Below are 19,692 nucleotides of genomic sequence, written 5' to 3'. Positions count from 1 at the left end.
AGTGAAAAGTCTTGCTAAATTTTATTCCATTCTCCTTGCCGAGAACATGCCTCTTGTTTTCTTTATGTTCAGGTTTTGATCTTTATTCTCAGGCTTGAATTAAGCAGGCATTCTCAGGTTCTGAACTCCCTAAAAATTTCTCAGATTAAAAAAAAAAACAATTGCTAAGGAGCGTCTACCAGGTGCCAGGAACTGTTCTATGTGCATAATATACAAAAAACTCATTTTAGCCTCATCCAGTTTTCAGGAGGTATTTAGTTCTCATTTTATACATGAAGAAACAGAGACTCAGAGAGAAATTAAATGCCCAAGGTGATATTCCTAGTAAGTGGTGGAGCTGGGATTCAAACCATATCTGTCTAACTTTGAGATTGTGCATATAATTACCTTATGGGAAGAGAAAGAGTAAAAGAGGCCAAAACTAAAAGCTGGCAAGAAACGAAGCCAGATCTGGGCCTCAGCTTCCTCACTATATAAAATCAGGGGATTGGATTAGATGACCCCTTCATTCATTCATGTTACAGAGGGCCAACTCTCTGCCAAGGTGGGGAGGGGCGGGGGGCAGGGATGTTGCCGGGAGAGAAGGAGGCCCTGCTTCATAGATGGGAAATACTGGGTCCCTTCATCCAGGGAACTCAAAATCGACTTAGAGAGATAGCTGGTTAGAGAATGGCAATGCTAAATAAAAGGGACAAGCTAAGAACCCTGGGGGAGGGGGTGGCGGGTTACTCCGGAGGAGCAGTTAACTTCCAAGGGGAAGGGGTGGGGATCAGGGAAGGCATCCAGAAAGAATAATGCCTGAGTGGGATTTCAATAAGCTGAGAAAGGCATACAAAAAGCTGAAGAAGCAGAGTCCAGAAAGTGCATTTCTTGTCCAAGGAATGGCAGAAGGCTGGTTTGGTCAAACAGAGGGCATGTATGAGGATGTGGAAGGTAACAAAACTGGAACCAGATGCTAGGTGACCCCTCATGGACTTGATTTTGTCGGCAGTGGGCAGCCACAGCCAGTTTTTCAGGAGGGCAGAAAAATTCTGAGAGCCCCTTCTACCTCTAACACTGTATGTTTGATTAAGAGCCTTGTTAAGTGCCTAGGCATCCTCGGAAAGTGGAGAGTGGTCAGTGAGCTGGAGGGGTCTTGACCTGGAGAGGCCTCTGGGGTGATCTGAGCCCCCTTCCTCATTTTTTCTGCCTTTGGCTATAAAATCCAGAAAGGTTTTTGGTTGTTTACAGAGTTAACTTTAACCAGACATACTGTCTCCCCGTCTAGACCCGCAGCCCTGAGAGGGCAGAGACCAGGCCTTCCTTTGGAGGCTGGCTGGCCATCGTTTGTTCTCAAGGAACCGGCCCTTGGTCCCCAGTGCTCGGTGATCCACCAGAATGCATCTACAGCAGTATCCCTGCTGTAACAGGGTTGTGAGCTTGAGGTTTACGAATAGAGGGCATCGAGTCCTCGAGAGAAGTAGGTGCTGTTGATACATGGTCAGCCCTGCTGACCCAATACCAGCCCCCTACTGATTCCAGGCGTTTGCAAGGCTCTTCTCCCCTAGACCCCTTTTAAACCAGGGTGACTTAGAATGAGCCCTTTGGCAGTCCTGAGACCCTGAATTACAAGCCTGACCTCCCCTTTAACTTACTGGGGTGCATGGGAATGAAGGGAAGAACAGAAGCTTCAAATTTGCTTTACTCTGCTGTTTTAAAGATCTAAACCATCGGGTTTTATTTATTTAGTTTTAGTTTTTGGTCATAAGGCCGTTTTACCGGAGAGACAAGGCCTCTGATTGTAGGACACAGCAGAGAATTGAAGCAGTTATTCAAAGAATGCAGTCAGAGGTTGGCTTGGGGCATAAATTACCTTGGGACCCCCCAAAAGCCCTGCTTTGTCTAGTAAAGCTTCAGGAGGGCAGTGCCAAGGCGGAGTGACCCCTAGGTCTCTGTACTAAGGACACTGATGATGCCTACTCTGATAATAACTCTTGAACGAGTCCAGTAGCTCACGGTGTACCAAATTCTTTCCCATCCATTACCTCATTTGACGCTCATGGCATGTCCCTGTGATGAGGTAGGACAGGTACATTGATTTTCATATTACAGAGGGGGACAAAGTGACCCAAAACACAGGACCTGGTATCAGGCTTGCTTGAGGTCACTGCTGATTATTGGCAAGCTACGACTAGGACCCGATTCTTAGATCTCCCCAGATAATTCTTTTTCCATTACACCAAACTGCCTCTCCAAGAGTCCAGGCCTGGACCAATACATTTTATTGGCGGGAGAAATAATTAGAAAAACAATCTGCTTTTGAAAGGAATGTTTTGGCATTAAATGGAGGCGTTGTACCATATTAAGAACTCTGAAGGGGGCATTAGGTCTACTGTGGTTGAATCCTGGCTTAGGAGCTCAGTAGCCATGTGACTTTGAACAAACTGCTCGCAGATTCTCATAGACTCGTTACGAAACTGAGAGTTGTAGGGCGAAACAAATGAAATAATGTAAGTAGAAAGCCTTTGTCAACTCTGATGTTGTACAAAGGTAAGGTATTGTTATTATGGTTATGTTGTAGTACTAGCCTCAAATAAAATAATCATTAATACCTACATTCTTTATAAGATTTCCCATAGTTCTCCCCACCCTGCTCCTTGGTTTCCCATCCTCTCCTGTAGGGCAGGAAGCCTGGCCCCCAACAGGAAAGGGCTCAGAGAAGCTAGAACTTTAGCCAGGAAATAACCATCTTGCCCCAACCTTCATTTCACCAGATAAATGATGCAGCCCAATTGTGAGTGAGACACAGACTAGTGGGAATGGAGGTGGCCAGAATCCATTTCAGCCTCAAAGCAAGGAGCAAAGTAGCCCTAAGGCCCTCAGAACCTTAAGAGAAGTAGGGGTTGAATAATTTCTAGATTAATTAAAATCAGTGACGATAGCCAACTCAAATCAAAGCAGAGTTGGTGGGGCCTGCTAACGCAGGCCCTGGAGAGGTGATTTCCCACCCCCACCCCACCCTTTAAAACTACATTTTGAGTTCATTTGTTGATTAGCTGATACAAATCATGTCCAAGTCTTCACTTTTTCTTGGTGCAACTTAGGTCAAAGTGGGGGTGGTGGGGTGCATGCGTGGGTGAGAGTGGCCAAATAATACAAGCAAGTGAAGAGGTTCCCAAAGCAAAACGGCAAGCACTGTGTCCACGTTGCTGGCCACGGATTTTGAGGCTGGTGAGAACAAGTATGAGGAGTCAAAGAACACCAGGCCTCAGGCAACGGCAAAGCCACCACAACTTCACATAACTTGCGCTCCTCCTCCAACACCCCTATATATCTTTCAAACCAGGTGAGGGACACGTCCCAATCAACTCTCATCTGTCAACCCCTAGAGTCCTTCCAAAGGAGAGAAGACACCCATAGTTTAGAGAGAACCTCTGGGTCTAGGAGAAGGGAGGGGGCAGGGAAGAGGAGGAAGACATCACTCTTGCAGGGCTTCCTTCCAGTCCAAATGACCCTCTGGCTTCCTTAGCATAGGTAAATATATAATAAATATCACCCATATAATTGCACATGAAGATTTGTCCCCAAATTCTTGCTATTCCTTTCATATTCCGTTTACAAAGCTCTGAACGCTCCAGAACTATTGTGCACCTCCCCTACCACCCTCCTGCCCGGCCATGGCGAAGCCTTTGAAGTCCCCACGGCAGGCTCAGGGTTGGAGCTGTTAAGAAACATCCGAAGACTGAAAGCAAGTCTGCTGGCAGCTTCAGTTCCTTCCAAGCTGCTCTCTTCTCAGAGTTAATGTAAAGTCATCAGAGTTCGAATGTGGACCGCAAGCTTCTCAGCCCTTTAGTCCCGGCAATGGTTTGGGATGTAAACACATACAAGGATTTATTCCTTTGGTCAGGCAGGGAATCGTTAGGGTAAAGGGTAAGGGTCAAGGGGCTCGGATTGGTGCCAGAGGAGCCCGAGGAAACGGGCAGAAGCCGAGTCGTCTTCGAGCCGGGTTTTCGGCCCCGACTCCTGCAGGCTTCCCCCTTTATAGACCTTTCGTCCCCCTCTTCCTTCTTCCTCCCCCGGGCCTCTGCCCCCCCCCCGACATGCCCCCCCACCCCACCCCGCTTCCCAGACAGGGAGCTGCCCTTTGAGGGCGGCCCAAAGACTTTGCAGCCCGGGGGGGGTGCCACAGAGGGTGGGTCGCCCGGGAGACACGGGGCAAGGCAGCGAGCCCCGGCATTTTCCCTTCCCCAGCACCTGTCCCACTTCGGCGCCGGGGCTGGGGCTGCGCCCGCAGGCGGCCTCGTAGCCAGAGCTCCGGAGCCACGCACCGAGGTCGCCCTGGGTAGGGAAGTGGGGGACCGGGTAATGGGCGGGGCACTCTGCGGGGGCGCCCCACCTTCCTGGTCAGGCAAGACCCCACACCACCCCCTCCCATGCACTAAGGCTAAATCGCGGAGAGAGAGTCACACATAAAGCACAAGCGAAAACGCTCATTTTCTCCGACCCCGAACGGCGCTGCTCGACCCCCCCCCCCGCCCCCGCCCGCCAACCGGAGCCCGGGGCTGGAGGAGGAAGGTGGCTCCGTTCTTCCCCCGCGGCCAGTGCGGGGTCTGCGGCTGCCCGGTAAGGTTCCGGCTTCCCCGGGGTTGGCAGGGGGAGCCCCGAGAACAGCAGGCCCGCCCCCCCTTCCTCCTCCTCCTTCCCCTCCTCCCCCACGTGTCCTCCCGGAGTCCAGCGGCCTGATCCCAGCACCCCCTGCCACCTCCCTCCTCCTCCTCCCGCTTCGCCCGCTTCCCCGGCGGCGTGGAGAAGAGCAAAGTTGCGACAGCGGCCGGGGGGCTCTGCCCAGGTGAAGGGGGCGCCGTGGGGTGGGGTGTGGGGGGGACGGCGCGGCCCTGCGGCGGGGGCGGAGGGAAGATAAAGAAACTTGCTTCCCGTGGGCCCCATCCCGTGCGGGTTCTGGTCTTGCGTGGACGGAGCCCTCGTGGCGAGACGCGGCAACGCCGCCGGGACCGAGGCCGGCACCGGGAACCGGACCCGGACCGCCCGCCTGGGCCGGCTCGGCGGGCGCAGGCAGCGGGCCAGGCCGGCACCCAGGCAAGGGCGGGGTGGGTGGCCGCACACCGGACCGAACTGGGAACGCTGGGGGCCTGGGCGCGGGCCGAACCGACACCGGGCCGAGTTGGGTGGCGAAGTAGGACGTGGATTCGGGGGCGGGGCGCAGCGGGAGGGGGAAACCAGGCCCGGCCAAACTGGCCTGGGCGTGGGGGCGGGGGGCGAGTTCGGGGCACTTGCTGGGCTCGGGACCGAGCAGTAGGGCGGGGCGGCGCGAGGGGCTGGGCCGGACCCGCGGGGAGAGGGTGAGGGGAGGGGGAGCCGGGGGTGGAGTAGGGGCGTGGAGTTGCGAGCGGGGTCTGGCCTCGGCCGGGGGCGAAGGTAGATCGGCGGGGCCGCGAGCGGAGGGAGGGAGGCCCGCGGCAGCGCGGCGGCGGCGAAGGCCAGCTTCCGCGGAGTTTGTGCCCGGGCTTCCCGGGCTCCGGCCGCCTCACGCGCACAAATGGGGCTAGGGTACTGACTGGTAAGCAACTCAAGTGTTAGACGGGGTTCGGCAGCGATTCCGGGAAAAGCAAGGAAAGACACCGTCTGCAATTATGCCGCACCCCCACCCACCTCTTAGCATCTGGATTCTGCTTTCGCAGGGAGGGGGGCCGCGGACCCTCCCCGCCACAACCCTTTCACTCTCCCCTGCCTCCCCTCTTTCCTCGGCCTTCTGGCTTTCCTAGGGCTATGTGTTTGGGGGTGGGGATGGACGGCGACGGGGGGGGGGCATATTTCCCCTCCCGCGGCGGGAGCCTAGTTCCTATCTTATTCCCACTATGTAATGTCGCTTCGAGTCGCGTGGACGTTGGGGTTTAGATAATCTACCCCCACGCCCACCCCACCCCACCCCTAAGCTATTTGATGGCTTTTAAGGAAAGGGAAAAATCCTAGGATTTCCATTCCTGGGATGGGGTTGAGGATTGGGATTCATCCCTTGCTCGCTTACACTACCAACCCCTCTTTTCTGTGAGCCATTTCCACGGGGATCTGAACCTGGGGGTGGGGGGAACGGGAGTATTAATGTGCTTCTCTGTCTCTACACAGGTCGGCGTGGCGGAGTACAGCTAGTCTCGGAGGGAAAGTAGCCATCAGCCCAACTCGGGTCGCCCCCAGTATTACTTAGGTGAGGGGGCTGTACTAAGAGGGGGATACTGGTTGGGGAGGGGGCCGAATATAAGGGAGGAGGCTGGGTGGTCATCCCCTGGGAGACTCTGTCTGTCTTGGTGGTGAAAGTGAGAGGCGAGCCCTGGCTTCAGGGGAGGGGTTCCGGGGAGGGAGATGGGGGGGTGGCGACGACTGGGGGGGCGGAAAGAAGGGGGGAGTCACGCCCTGTCAGCGAGGGGAGCCTCCCTGAGGCCTCTGGGAGGAAGGGACTGAATGCCTCTGCTCTGTGCTGCCCAGCAGGATAGATTTGGGGTCTCTGGATTTGCACATTGGATCGGGCACCAGTGGCCTGAGAAAGTCAGGTCGGGGCATTAAGGTGGAGAGGGTTGGAAGAAAGCTAGAAAAGCCCCTGGCCACTGCGCACTGATCTTCTCCTTTCCTCGATCTCCCCCTCGAGGGGCATCTCGGGGGGGGGGGCGTGGGGCTCTTGCTGCCCCCTCGGGTTGAGCGCCTCCTCCTCTCCCGAGAGTCTAGCTTTTTGCTCAGCTTGCTGCAACCACCGCTGTCTCTCCGGAATCCGCTCGGTCCTCGCAGCGATCCCCTCCTCCTACCCTACCCTCCCAGTGTCACCGGGGCTGCTTGGCTCTGCCCCCTTCGCCGCCGCTTGCTCCCTGCTTTCGTCCCTCCCTCTCTAGCTGGCTCCCTCCCTTCGCCTCCTCCTCCCCATTCTCCCCCTCCTCGCGCCCGCGGCATTTTGGGAGATGTAGTCTCTTGGCGCGGGGGTTGGCGCCTTCCGCGAACCCGGCTGGACTCCACTTCCCGTCGAGCCCTGCGATCGGCACCCACTCCACCAGGCTTCACTCGCACACACAGACACACACACACACCGCTCTCCCCCTCACTCTTTCGCTCGCCGCGGCTGCTGCCAGTGTGTGGCTCTGTCTCTCCTCCGCTTTGCTGAGCCCTCCCTTCTTCCTCTCAGTTCCTAGAGTCCGACCGCCGCCGCCGCCGAGAGAGAGAGGAGAAGGAGGTCGGTGGCGATAAGGGGCGGAGGGGGGCATCAGATCGGGGTGGTATTAGGCGGGTGGCGGCTCCGAGGAGGTTAGAGGGAGCCTGGGTGGCGGCCTGAGCCTCCCCGTGGAGCCGACCCGGGAACAGGTGCGTCTTTTTTTTTTTTTTCTCCCCCAGCCCCTCCACCCCTTTTGACTCCCCGGCTTTCTTGTATCCCCCCCACCCGCTTCTTTCTATCTTAAGCCTTTCCTCAACCCTGTTCCTTCTTAGACCCGCGGCCGCTCTGCCTGCCCCCCGGGGACGCCGTCCTCTTCGCGTCCCCGGACGTAGCGCTCCCTGGAGCTCCCTCTGTCCTCGCCCCTCCCTTCGGGACAGCTCCCCTCCACTTCCCACCTTCGTACCCCGTCCCTGTCCTATCATACCCCCTCCTTACCCCCTTCTCCCTTAGCCAGGTGAGACTTGTTCGCCACGATCTGAGAGTCTTCTTCCCGGCTGGGCGGGGGTCTCCATGGAAACGGGGGTCGGTTGATCCTGGGGGGGGAACCATTGGAATTACCCCACTCCTCTAAAAGGGAGGTGGAGGCTACGGTCTTGTTAACTCCCTGGCCCCCTTCCCCCCCACCCCCCCACCCCCCCGCCCAAGGATCTGACTATCCGAAGGGAGGCTGGCCGGTTGGGCAGGGCGAGAAAGGGCTTGGTTTTTTTGGGGTGGTGGTGGTGGTGGTGGTGGTGGTGGTGTCCGTGATGAAGTCTTGAAGAGACCAGGAGAAAATACCCTCCAACCTCAGAAGGGAGGTGCGACGGGTGCTCTTCAGGGCTGCTTTCTCCCCCGTGCTGGGGTGCAGGAACCGTAGGGTAAGGGGTACCCCTAGGTGGCGGCGGGGCCTGGGTTTGGGAGTGGGAGTGCTGTGATGGGGGCAGGGGCAATTAACCGAGTCCCTGGAAAAAAGGCGGGGGATGACTTCGGAGCGCCCTGGCTCCGCTGCCCTCGCTCTAGGGGCGGGGGCCGCCGGGCCGGGCGCGGCGGGGAGGGGGCTTAAATTGAAGGAGGATGAGATCGGGGGCAATTCACTCTAGCCCCGGCAAGCCAGGGGGAGATCGGCGTGCAAACCCTCCACCCGCTTCGCGCCAGGCCTGGAGGCAAGGGGTCTGAGAGCGAAGCCGAGGGCTGGAAGGAGGCTGGCTCCGGCTGCGGGGCCGGGTTTCGGGATCAGGGGCAATCCCCCAGCCCTTGGAGAAGGAGGGAGAGGGATGGCTGCGAACCCCCAGGCTCCCCCACCCCGGGTCCTAAGGGGCGTGAGGAACGGACAGCAGGCCCGGCGGAGCTGGATTCGAGCGGATCGCGGCCGGGGAGTGGTGGTGGGGGGGCTCAGTGGTGGGCTTCGGGGGGAGCAGTCCGGCGGCGGGGCGGGCGGGCGGGGCGTGGGGCTCCGGCGGGGCGGGGCCGGGGCGGCGCTGCTGCTGCCGCCGCCGCTGCCGCCGCCGCCGCCGCCGCTGCTGCTCCTGCTGGGGCCGCCGCAGCCGTTGCCGCCGCCGCCGCTTCTGGGCGGGGAACGGAGGCCAAAGGGAGTCCCGTGCCGGGGCAGAGGGCGCAGGCGGCGCGCGGTGGGGAGGGGGCCGTCCTGGGGGCGGGGGCAGGCGGGGGGTGGAGCCCCCGACGGGGGGCGGTACGAGACGGGACGACGACGACGAGGAGCCCCGGGGGCCGGGTGCATGGAGGACGAGGTGCTGGAAGAAGGAAGGGGGGGGTGGGTCCCGCGACGGGCCTCGTGGGCTTGGTTCCTCGAGGTTCTGCTTCGGGACAGAGCTCTGCAGGGGACCTTAGGGGTCCGGGTACGGTTAGGGAGGCGAGCTGGACGGTGGAGGGGGCCCTCCTCGCCAGGGTCCCGCCGAGAGGAAGGCTGGGCCAGAGGGACGTCCGGGGCCAGGCTGGGAGGAGCCGGCCGCACCTCGGCTCTGGGATTCAGCGTTATGGAGGTGCGGGAGATTGTTGTAGGCAAAGATGTGGTCGAGGGGAAAGGCGGGAGGGAAGCACACTGCAAACCCGGGAGACCAACGGCACAGGCCCGTGGGGGTGCCCTTCGATTCCGCCCGCCCCCAGTGGAAGCACTATGTTTTTTGTTTTATTGTTTTGAGATATCCTTGTTGGTTGTTACAAAGTGTCGATGTGGTGATTCTTATTCATTCTTGGTGTCTCCTGGAGTAGACGGTGAGGGCAGGCGTCCCTCTGGGAGAACACGTCAAGCCCCGGGGTTTAGGGGCTCTTTCGGGGATCGTAGGAAGGGGGCCCAGCAACTTCGTGTTACACCTGAACACTCTCGAGGCAGTTTGGAGGTCGTCCCCTGGGCACAGACGTGGAGTACAGTTGCAGAAATCTTCGGTGGGACTTTTGGGGGTACAGCTTTAAGTAGGTTAGCCTTAGGCTGGGTTAACCTCATAGTTCTTTCAACTTTAGAAGTCTATCTCTCAAAGTCACGCTGCTGAAACATTTTATGGGGAAATAAACGGGTGAGGGGGTACATTTGGAGTTGGGAGTGGATTAGATTTATAAAGTCCCAAGGTTGGAAGGCACTTTAAAGGTCATCTAGTTCTCTGTTTATTTCTCTTGTCCTTGAATGTTGGGATACAGGGAGCTTTGTTATGGGGGAGATGCTTGGTGGCACAGTGGAGGATATTTGGGCCAGAGTTTAGGGGTACTCAAATTGGAGGGTGATGTGGTACTGAAGATGGCGATGGCGTATAGGGCAGAAATTTAGGGGATCCCACTGGGGATTAAATAGAGTAACCCAATTCCAAGAAACACCCAGGAGCTCCAAATAGAAGCAGAAAGTTGAGGAGGAACCTATACATTTCTGATGGAGAATCAGAAGTTGGTAGGAAAGATTGAGGGAAGGAAGAGCTAAGGGGTTGGGCTAGCCAAGTTAAGAGAATCGATAGAGTTTAGGGAGGGCTTTGTTCATCTTGATGAAGTCATGTGGCAATTGAATAAGCAGGCCCATCTCTTGATAGGGTAACAGAGGCAGGTAACCTCAGGGTAAATGTGGGAGACCAGGCATCCAGGTCTTGGGGCACAGAGCCTTACCAAAATTGATTTTTTAAAAAGGGCTTACCCTGTCTCCACTTTTGCAGCAGGGGTTGTAGGGTTTTTTTCCGTTCTGTAGCTGAGAAGAACAAGAGTTGGTAAGTCATTGATGGAGACGGGAAAGGGACGCTAATGTCTGGATTAAGGAAGACTAACTTCTTAGAATAGGCCAATAAGGAAGGGAAGACTAGTTGTTGGGATGGGGCAGAGGAAAGCTAAGGCCCTGGTAAGGTCTGCTGTTGCAGTTGGGACTGGCCAGAGTAAAGAGGGAGTTCCAGGAGAAATGATGGCTGCATCGAAGATACATGTGGATCTGGCTATTTTGATTTGCCAGGAAAGAGTAGAGAGAGTGGCATGGGCTTTCTTGAGAAGCAAAGAGGGTTCCTCCTCCAGGGGTCTCTTTGCTTTTTCTTTACTTTTTCCGTGATGTAATTCACTCAGTAGAAAGAAAAAAACATTTAATACAGGTGGCAGAGGATCTCGTGACATGATTAAACTGGATTATGGGTTTTAGGGAGGGGCTTTTTTTTTAGGGGAACAGAATTATGGGAGAAAAGGACTTGAATGCTAGAAGGAAGGAAGGCAAAAGGAGAAGTCAGCAAGAGGCTTGGTTTGGCAGTGAAGGGGAAAGAAAGGTGATCATTGCTGGTCCCGTGTTAGGGCCAAGTAAAGTAAAAGTGGAATCTTGAAATCTCCAAGATACTGTTTTCCAAAGTAAAGTTTGAAGAATAATCTCCTGAGCTCTTTACACTTTCATGCTAGAATTACTAAGGATGGGGCAAGAGATAAGGAAGATCTTGGGTAAAAAAAAGCATTGGAGAGAAACTGGCACTTGGGAAGAAACATAAAGATAAGCATATGCACCTATAAGGAAATAGAGATTGTAGAGAGGGTTGACAGGTTTTTTTAAAAAAAAAAAAAAAGAACACAGATTGTGAGAGAAAAAGAGAGGAATAAAGAGCCAAAGGACGAAGACATTTACTTATATGTCACTTGGAGCTGGTGTTGGGAAAGGTAAAAACTTGCCTTTGATAGCTGTTGCCCTGGCAGGAGCCAGGAGGCAGGGGTTAGCAGAGAACCAGGACTACAAGCCTAAGCATTAATTATAAACTCTAGACCAAAGTAGGGATATTGAATGGGGGGAGAGATTCACTGTCCTAAATAGAATGTCCTTTAAAGAAGCAGAAAGTTGGAATACACCAGTTTTTCCTGTCTTTAGGTGGAAGGGATTCTAGATATAAGGAGCTGAGTGATGGAAATTCCAAAGTGAAGATAAAGAACAGTGTGGCATGAGGGCCTTGGGCTGGAATTGGAGGGTGAGGTGGGGGCATGAAGGAGAGGATCAAATCAGGGGCTTGGATCTTATGACATCTGAAATTGTGGTTCATTGATTCTGGGCTGAGCTAAGTTTGGGGTGGAATTGAATGGCCATTGGGAGTAGAGAGCTGTTTTCTTGGACTAACCAGAATTCACAATTCAGAGAGAAGGAGGTTGTGGTTGAGTTAAGGTGGGGAAGTGAACACTAGAGTGGAACGGAGAGCACTGGGGGAAAGCAGAAGGTTGTGGGATAAGACAGATGGGAAAGGGGAGAAATTACTGATGGTTATGGAAGGAGGAAGGAAGACCCTTAGATGGTAGTTTTCAAAAAGAAAATAAATTTCTTAATGCTGGAGTTCAAATTAGGTGTGAGTTGATGCTGGCCAGAGCATTTAGTGTCCTGACAGCCAAAGAGGGAGGTTTAAGAGATAATCTACCTTCTAGCCACTAGGATGCTAGTATGGTATTTTATATAATCTTATATGCGAGCTGTGCTTTATTAATGCTGGTTTTTGAGTGGTCACCCTTAAAATAATATGCAAACTGTTCTGTTTCTAAATTGTACCTTTCTCACTGCTCACAACTTAAAAACAATCTTTTATGATGAAAACTTTCTTGGACGAACTGAAGTTGAATTCCGATCAAGAGTAAAATTTAACTCATGTTTCCATCCCCATCAGTCAATGTTTCTCTCGCTCTTTTTTTTTTTCTAAAGCTCAAGCCACCTTTTCCCTGTAAAATATTTAAAACGTTTTTACAAATTTTCTGTCAAGTTCATGTTTTCCCTGGTTAGTGAATTGTGATGCATTTGAAGAGAGACCATGTATTATTTGCAGAATGTGATGGTTTTCAGATTGACACATCTGAGTATGTGAGGCGGGATATGTCTCCGTTTGGATTTTAGGAAGACCTTAATCTAAGCATCTGCGAAGAATCGAGAGTACTCAGGAGCAGGCAGAGCTTTGTGTTTCGAGCTTCTTTACCAACTGTCTGCTAAGAAACAAACTTTGCTTGCCTCATTGCTAAGGTATGCCTAGAAATCTTAGTGCCATGTAAGGGTACAGTTGAGTTTTGTTATAACGCTGGTGTCAGGACAAGGGAGAACAAGTGGGTTTTAGCTTTTCCAAGTTCTGTGGAGAGGTATACTGTCCATGGCCATGATCCCAAGGGTGAGGCAATGCACTTTATACCTGGATCCATGAAATAATTAGGTGTTTTATGATAATGAGGCTTTACTCAGTTTAATTTGGTTGTACCCTGCACAGATTAGTATAGTGTAGTGGCGCTCAAACTTTACTGTGCAGCAGAATCACCTGCAGGTCTTTAGGGACATACAGCTTTGGCTTAGACTCCTTGCCCTCTCACTTCCTGGCTGTGTGGGACGAAGCAAGTCCCTTAACTACCTGGAGCCTCGGTTTCCTCACCTATAAAACGGAGATGATAGTAGGTGCCCAATAAGTGGTATCTGTTGTTATATATTATAGTCTAAATGTTCTTAATCAATTGCATATAACTTTATGGTAAGCATGGTGGCAGGATGAAAACTATCACTAGCTCCTGAGCTTCCCTTATATCTTGATTCTCTGTGCTCTTTCTCCATATTCCTGTTGTATTAGTACACATTTAGCATTTACAAAGTGGTAGGAAGAAATAGCTTGGCTCATCACTGCATTATTGCATCCACCTTTGAGGTGGAAGTGGCAGCAGCTTTAACAGCTGTGCTGTAACACTACTCAATATTTCAGGGCAGGAGCTGAAGATTGTATATCCAGTTGAAACTTCAGGGGGAAATTTTGGACCATGCTTAAAAAATGACCCGAGCCTAGTTACTAGGGTGACATTTTAGAAAACCATTGCCTTCTAAAAAGGGCTGATGTGTTTAATTATGACTTGTTGGGCTTTCCAGCTGTCTGCGACATCTGAAGTTCTGGAAGATAGAGCCCGGGTCTGGTATGGTTCTGTGACAAGGATGTTGGTTGACGAGTCAATGGGAGAGAATAAGATCTCAAATAGCTCAGGTATCCCCAAACCAAACTTCTGAGAAGGGAAAAATGATGACATGTGAAATAGATTCCCTCCCTGCAGAGGAAGTGGACTTGGGTGCCAATAGTCAGCTCTCTATAAGCAATGCCAGTATGTATAGAGAGTGATGGCAGGCCAATCTAAAACAGTAAGCCAGTTAACAAACTGGTCATTTCCGTTGGACTTTGGAAATGTATTATTATTCTCTACCTGCCCCCCTCCCCAGCAGATTGACCTTCCTATTTATATTCTGCTTAGGTAAATATTCAAATGAGTTGTTCCCTGAGCACACATCTATTGACAGTGGCTGAAGGCAGTCCCTAAGTCTCCTGGGTGTAAAAATTAGCTGTGGCTAAGCCACGCACAGATCATTGGAAGTTGACTTTATTGTTTTGCCCCAGCTCGATTTTATTTTATTTCTGTGATTGTCTTTGTCATGCAAGTAAAGAAAAGAGAGAAGAGAAAGTTTATGAGAGAGCAGAGGAAAGAAAAGGAATCTAGTGGATCTAGTGCTTTTTGCATGGGATTCTTGGTCTCCATATGACATAGAAAGGATTTCATTTGTTCCCAGTAATTTAGCAAGTATTGAATATATACTGTGTGCCTTGTATCATGCTAGGTGCTATTGAGAAGGGGCTATAAAAAAAGTAGAAAATATTCCTTCTAGCCTTGAACCTATGAACTGGTAGCATGTTGAGTCAGTAATGATGGTTTGAAGTTCTGTGAGCTAACACTGTTTAAGGAAAGATTATATATCTGTATATATGTATGTAGTATATATATAATTAGTTGAGCCCAGTAGCTAACTGGTTCTAGGGTAGGAGAATAGAAAAAAACATAACCTGATTCTGGCCTCTTCAAGTATTTGTGTAAGAGTGGTACAGGAGAGTTTAAACACACACACACACACACACACACACACACACACAGAGCAAAAGTTGGATGAGAAGGAATCCTCGTTAGATTCCATATCATGAAAATCCCATATCATGAATGCAGTATACTGAAATGGAGACACCAGAGGACCAATGTCACAGCCCATAGCAGGAAGATGTGGAAACATCACAAAAGGGATTCAAGTCTCAGATTACAATGATTCAACCCTAGAGTATGAAAGACACTAAATATTCACATGGTCCTGTTGAAGACCAAAACTGAGGAAAGCCAACTCTTATTTTTGATCTAGCAAAAATTAGAAGTGCTCAAAACCTGACCTTAGTTACTTCGGGTGACATTATGAGATGGCTTTGTGTTTTGAAAAAGGCTGATTCATTTCATATGATCTCTTAGGTTTTCTAGATATCTGTCTGTGAAATCTAGATATTGTACAGAATATTGTAGCTTGAGCCCAGATCTCGTATAGAGCTGTGATGAAGTGTTTTCCCTAAATGGAGGAAAATAATTTCCTTATGGCAAACAATGGAAGTAAGTACTATTTGAGCAGTAGGAAAAAAAGTATCATGGCAGTACTTAGGGGTATAAAAATGTAGTAGATTACCTTTGATTCTTTCACGTATTTTCATTGTTTTTCTCAGTTCTAAGAAGGAACTAGTTTATTCCCATTTTACAGATGACACAGTAAATGGTCTGAGGTGGCTAAGAAATGGGAGCTGAAAGTGCTCTCCAAGTTTTCACACCTTGGGCCATAGGTGCTAAAGTATATTGCTTTTCAAAGGTATTGCTGCTGTTTGATTAGAGGGTTGTGAATGGATTTTGGCAGTTTCTAAACATCAGATTGACCCTCCAAGGTTTGAGGTTCAGCGCTAGGAAAATTGCCAGCTCTGGCCACTCCATTGAGATAAATGTCCAGCCTCCTAATGTGACTATTTTAGAGGCAACTACATTCATGTGAAAGGAGAGGTTCCATATGTTTTAACAGCTAATGTTACTTTGTATTCAGTCACGTAAATGTTTATAGGTTTTTAAGCATAGAGCTACCCAGGGTGTCTATGAAGGTGTCCATGCTGGAGCCATGTACAGGCAACTGCTTAGCCTTGTTGGTAAATACAGGAATTAAATTATCTGAGAACAGGATGCAGTGTCCCTTATAAGACAGATCCCTTGGGGTACACACCAGTGGAAATATTTAGTTAGAAAAAAACCAGGAGAACTAGAAACTGCTAGAATAGTTTAAGTTCAGCAGAAGGGTTGGGGTGAACAGCTCAGAGGGTCCTTCTTCCTTCTTTAAGTTGCCTGGAAGATTATTTCTAGTTGATTGGCAGTGAGGTGGAGAGGGGTGCGGGCTGGTAGAGGTAGAGAAACCATTTAGTGTGAAGATAAACAAAGTTAAGTGATTAGGTCATGCATATAGGACTGAGTGTCTGGGAATGATGATATTTAGCTAATGGTAGGGGAAAATGAAGGGATATAGATATTGGGGGGAAAGCCTGAGGAGAATATTAGAATACTTTTGTATGGGAAATCAAATTAGAGCTATTTAAACTAGGAGAACTTCCTCATCGGAGGGCAGGGGTTCGGGTATGTAATTAGAAAGGGAAAACAGGAATGTTAGTCTCCTGTGGACTGAGGTAGAGAAACAAGGAGGGTAAGATCTGTAGTAAGAGTTCCATATTAAAGCTAGGCAAATTCATCCTTGTTGGGTATGTGTACATTTTCCTTTTGAAAACAATGATTTTGAGAAGTTTTGACTTCTCTCTAAAGGCACTCCAGTGACTGTGCAGAAATGGTCTTTTCACTTTGACCCTAGGAGCTCAACTTCAATGGTCTTTTGGATCTCCTCGGGGGTGTCTTATAGATGCTGCTTTTCTCAAAGCAGAATAATAGGGTGGCCTCTCTTTTGCTTCTGTGAAGTTTAAAAGTGAATGCCTCTGTCTTATGGTAACTTTACCCAGAGCTCCATGTTTCTATTGGAGCAATAGGTCCTAAAGTTGGTTTTCTTTACTCATTAGTCATCACTGACCCAACCCTCCTTCTTAAACTGGCCACTAGCCACGCCTATCCTCTTGAGGACAGATTCAGGGCCAGGTTTCAAGATGAATATTTTCCAGCTCTTTCATTTTCTAAGCCATAATTGCTTCCAGGTCACCAGGCAGTATGAAGCAAAAGAAGCCTGGGGGAGTACTAACCAGATATAGTTTAACTGAGACCTGCTTAATCTTGGGTTTCTAGTTTACTGTCTTGGTGGTAGAGTCCAACCATGAATAAATGGGCAGGTTCTGTGATGTGTGTAGAGGACCTTGTTGTGACCCATGCATTGCCATCTCCGGTAGTTCTGTGTGTAAGGGGTCTTCAACCACAAAGAGACCTACATGGTTCTGGAGAACTTTTCAACTGGGTGAAGACACTGTCTGGTTGTTTTCAAGGTCGAAAACTTTTAAAACAGTGTCCACCTTGGTAAAAAACATCCGTCAGATAGATGTTGTATTACCTCCTTTAAATGTCCTTCTCTTCCTCATATGCATGATGACCATGCTTCTGCTCGTAACTGTTGTGAAATCTACTTGTTTGGGCATCATCATTTCAAAACAGAGCATAACAAAATTCTACCCCATTTGTAAAATCTCCTTTGAGATTTTAATTCTGCGCATCCCCTATTACCAGCTCCCCCTTACTCTAAAGGGCTATAATTTGATAATTGTTCTTCCCCTTTTTGATAACATAAGCTCCCTAAACTTTTCTAAAATGTCTGTCCTTAGTGCTTCCCCACAGTATTTCAGTTTGGCCCATGATGGTGAAATATTTCAGGTTCCCCTATTTCATTTTTTTCCCTTTTGGTTCTTATATGCCATGGGCTTCTCTTTTATGCCTTTCGCACCTGCCCTTGTCTTCTGGCGTTTTGTTTTTGTTTTTGTTTTTGTTTTCCTGCTTGGATTTTTTTTTTTTTTAATAAATCTCTTTCACTACATGTTCACTTTCGGCTTAGCTGCTCCTTCCTCCATTTAAAAAAGTTACTGGTCACCTGTTAATCCATTTCCCTTTTGGTGTCTGTCCCCTGTTCCATAGCATGGTGATTATGACCAGATACCTACTTTCTGCTGCCAGCATGTGACTGCCCACTTGTTGAAATCATTCCGTCGGGTCTTGGTCAGTCCTTCTAATTCTGTAGGCATGTGTCTCCTAAATTGAAGGGACTTTTTTAGTGAGTTTTTTTTTTCTCTCATCCACACTCATTGCTTTGGGTCAGCAGAGCATGTGCTCTCCTGTGTCCCCTCCATGAGTTGGATGTGTATTTTGAGTTTTTTCCCCCAAAGTGGAGACAGCTCACAGTGGTCCCGCTACATTCCAAGCAGTGACCAGCAGTTGATTCTTGGTCCATGCAGCTGTTCATTTCTTAACAATTACATGGTGGTGACATCTGGGAAAATCCTTGGAGGTATTTCATATGCTTGTGCCTGTGATTCCAGGGTCACTTGGAATCACCAGGTTTCTTCTAAGTTCCTTTGAGTAACTTCTGTGCCTTCCATCTGATGATGGCCGTCAGGAACCTGTTCTTAACTTCTTGTGTAGACCCCTTACCCCGGTGGTCTCCTGCCCTATGCCTTCTAACACTCCCCTCTCTATCGTCTGCAAAGGTGATGACATATGCTATGTTGTACTGTTTCCAAATGCCAGGATTCCCCTCTGATTTCTGCCCCAGGCCCCCAAAACTACTAATCCTTTCTAAACAGAACACAAATAAACCTGAGAGTGAAAAATCTGTGGTCACTGACTTATGACTGCTTCCTACAAATATTCAGGTAGCAACCAAAACTCTACTTGATTTTGAAATGCATCTTATGGCAAGAATGGCCCCTTCTGTTGCCTGAGTATTCTAATGCCTCACAAAGAGAAAGGATGAAAAAAGTACCTGGTGTCTCAGCCAACAGCTAAGGCTGAGTTGTTGTTTCTTAAGCTGGAATATTTCAAGATACTCTACGAAACAGTCAAAACTTGATTAACCAGGATTGCATGGAATGGGGACCTGGTGAAGTGATGTAAAGCAGACAATTGGTTTGTCTTGCCCCTTGTTGAAAATCTTTCAAAAATTATGTGTTGACTCACATAACTGTCTTAGTAATGTTAGAAGATAATTTTCAGAAAAAGATAAAATCACGAGTCTCGTACAGATAGAAAAGTGAACACGTGTTAAAGATTTTATTTTACTCGTTAATCAACAAGCGAAACCAGACAGATGTTATAGCCAGTTCAAAGAAAAAGTCAAAAAGCACAAATTTATATGAAGCAGAGGAATTGATTGCAAATGGAGGCAAAACTGGTTCTTCCACAGGGGGTAAGGAAGTCAATCCAAACTCTATGGGACACGACAGAGTTTGTATATCCACCGGTTACCTACAGTTTCCAGAGGTGCAAAACAGCCCAAACACCCGAAGAGGGCTAGAATCAGACAGCAGGGAAAGGTGTGCTGTGGACAATGCATAGTTTTTTCGTTGAAGTATGTGTTTTTCCCCTACAGCAAGTAAGCATGTTGAATCGCTATTTATTTCTTTATTTTTTGGTTGATTTTGCTTCTTGTAAATTTCTCAGGGTCATCACCTCAATTCTCGTCCAAAATTCAGTTGCATATAACATTGCATTTACTGAGTACTTACTATATGTAAGACATTGTGGAGGAACCAGAGACAAAAAAAGACGATATCCCTTAACTTAAGTAGCTAATTGTCTGGAGGAAGAGACAAATATGCTTCGCCACCAACTCACCACACAGCAGAGAAGACCAAGAATCAGTGCTGTGGTAGAGGTACGATGTGTTTGAGACGAATCAGAGCAGGAGGGGTTCACTCTGATGGGGTTTGCGGAGATGACATGACATTTCAGCTAGGCCTTGGGGGATGACAGAGAGCGGTGGGGGGGGGGGGTGCATGGGGAGAGGCCATTTCTGGATGAGGGAAAAATAGAGTCCTGAAACTGGATGGCCTGTTTAGGGGAAGGGTCAGGAGCAGGGGATGGCCAGGGTGGCAGGGAAATGGCGGGATGTGGTGGAAGCAAAGGCTAGATGGGATGTTTGAAGTCACGTTCGTGGAGAGCCTTGATGCTGTGCTTAGAAATATAGGCTTGATTCCTTAGGCAGAGGAAAGCTCTTGAAGGCTTTTGGGGAGGGAGGGGGTGACCGTGATGGA

General features: G+C 49.8%; 1 protein-coding gene across 10 annotated transcripts in view; it reads left to right on the top strand.

The window, feature by feature from the left end:
- Nucleotides 1-4,536: 4,536 nt before the first annotated feature.
- BCORL1 (BCL6 corepressor like 1) overlaps nucleotides 4,537-19,692 on the top strand; it is a 69,580-nt gene continuing 54,424 nt past the window's right edge. For 2 of the 10 annotated variants that reach the window (XM_077145594.1, XM_077145585.1), the window contains exons 1-3: nucleotides 4,707-4,828; nucleotides 6,124-6,202; nucleotides 19,100-19,313. The gene's annotated coding sequence lies outside the window, so the exon portion shown is untranslated. Of the gene's footprint in view, nucleotides 4,603-4,706; nucleotides 4,829-5,450; nucleotides 5,558-6,123; nucleotides 6,203-6,977; nucleotides 7,214-17,292; nucleotides 19,314-19,692 lie in introns of those variants that run through there. The other 8 variants (XM_077145588.1, XM_077145587.1, XM_077145593.1 and 5 more) reach the window with 8 other exon arrangements.

The sequence above is a fragment of the Tamandua tetradactyla genome, chromosome X (assembly GCF_023851605.1).
Source record: "Tamandua tetradactyla isolate mTamTet1 chromosome X, mTamTet1.pri, whole genome shotgun sequence".
In the NCBI taxonomy this organism is placed as follows: domain Eukaryota; kingdom Metazoa; phylum Chordata; class Mammalia; order Pilosa; family Myrmecophagidae; genus Tamandua; species Tamandua tetradactyla.
This window is presented reverse-complemented; position numbering and strand designations above follow the sequence as displayed.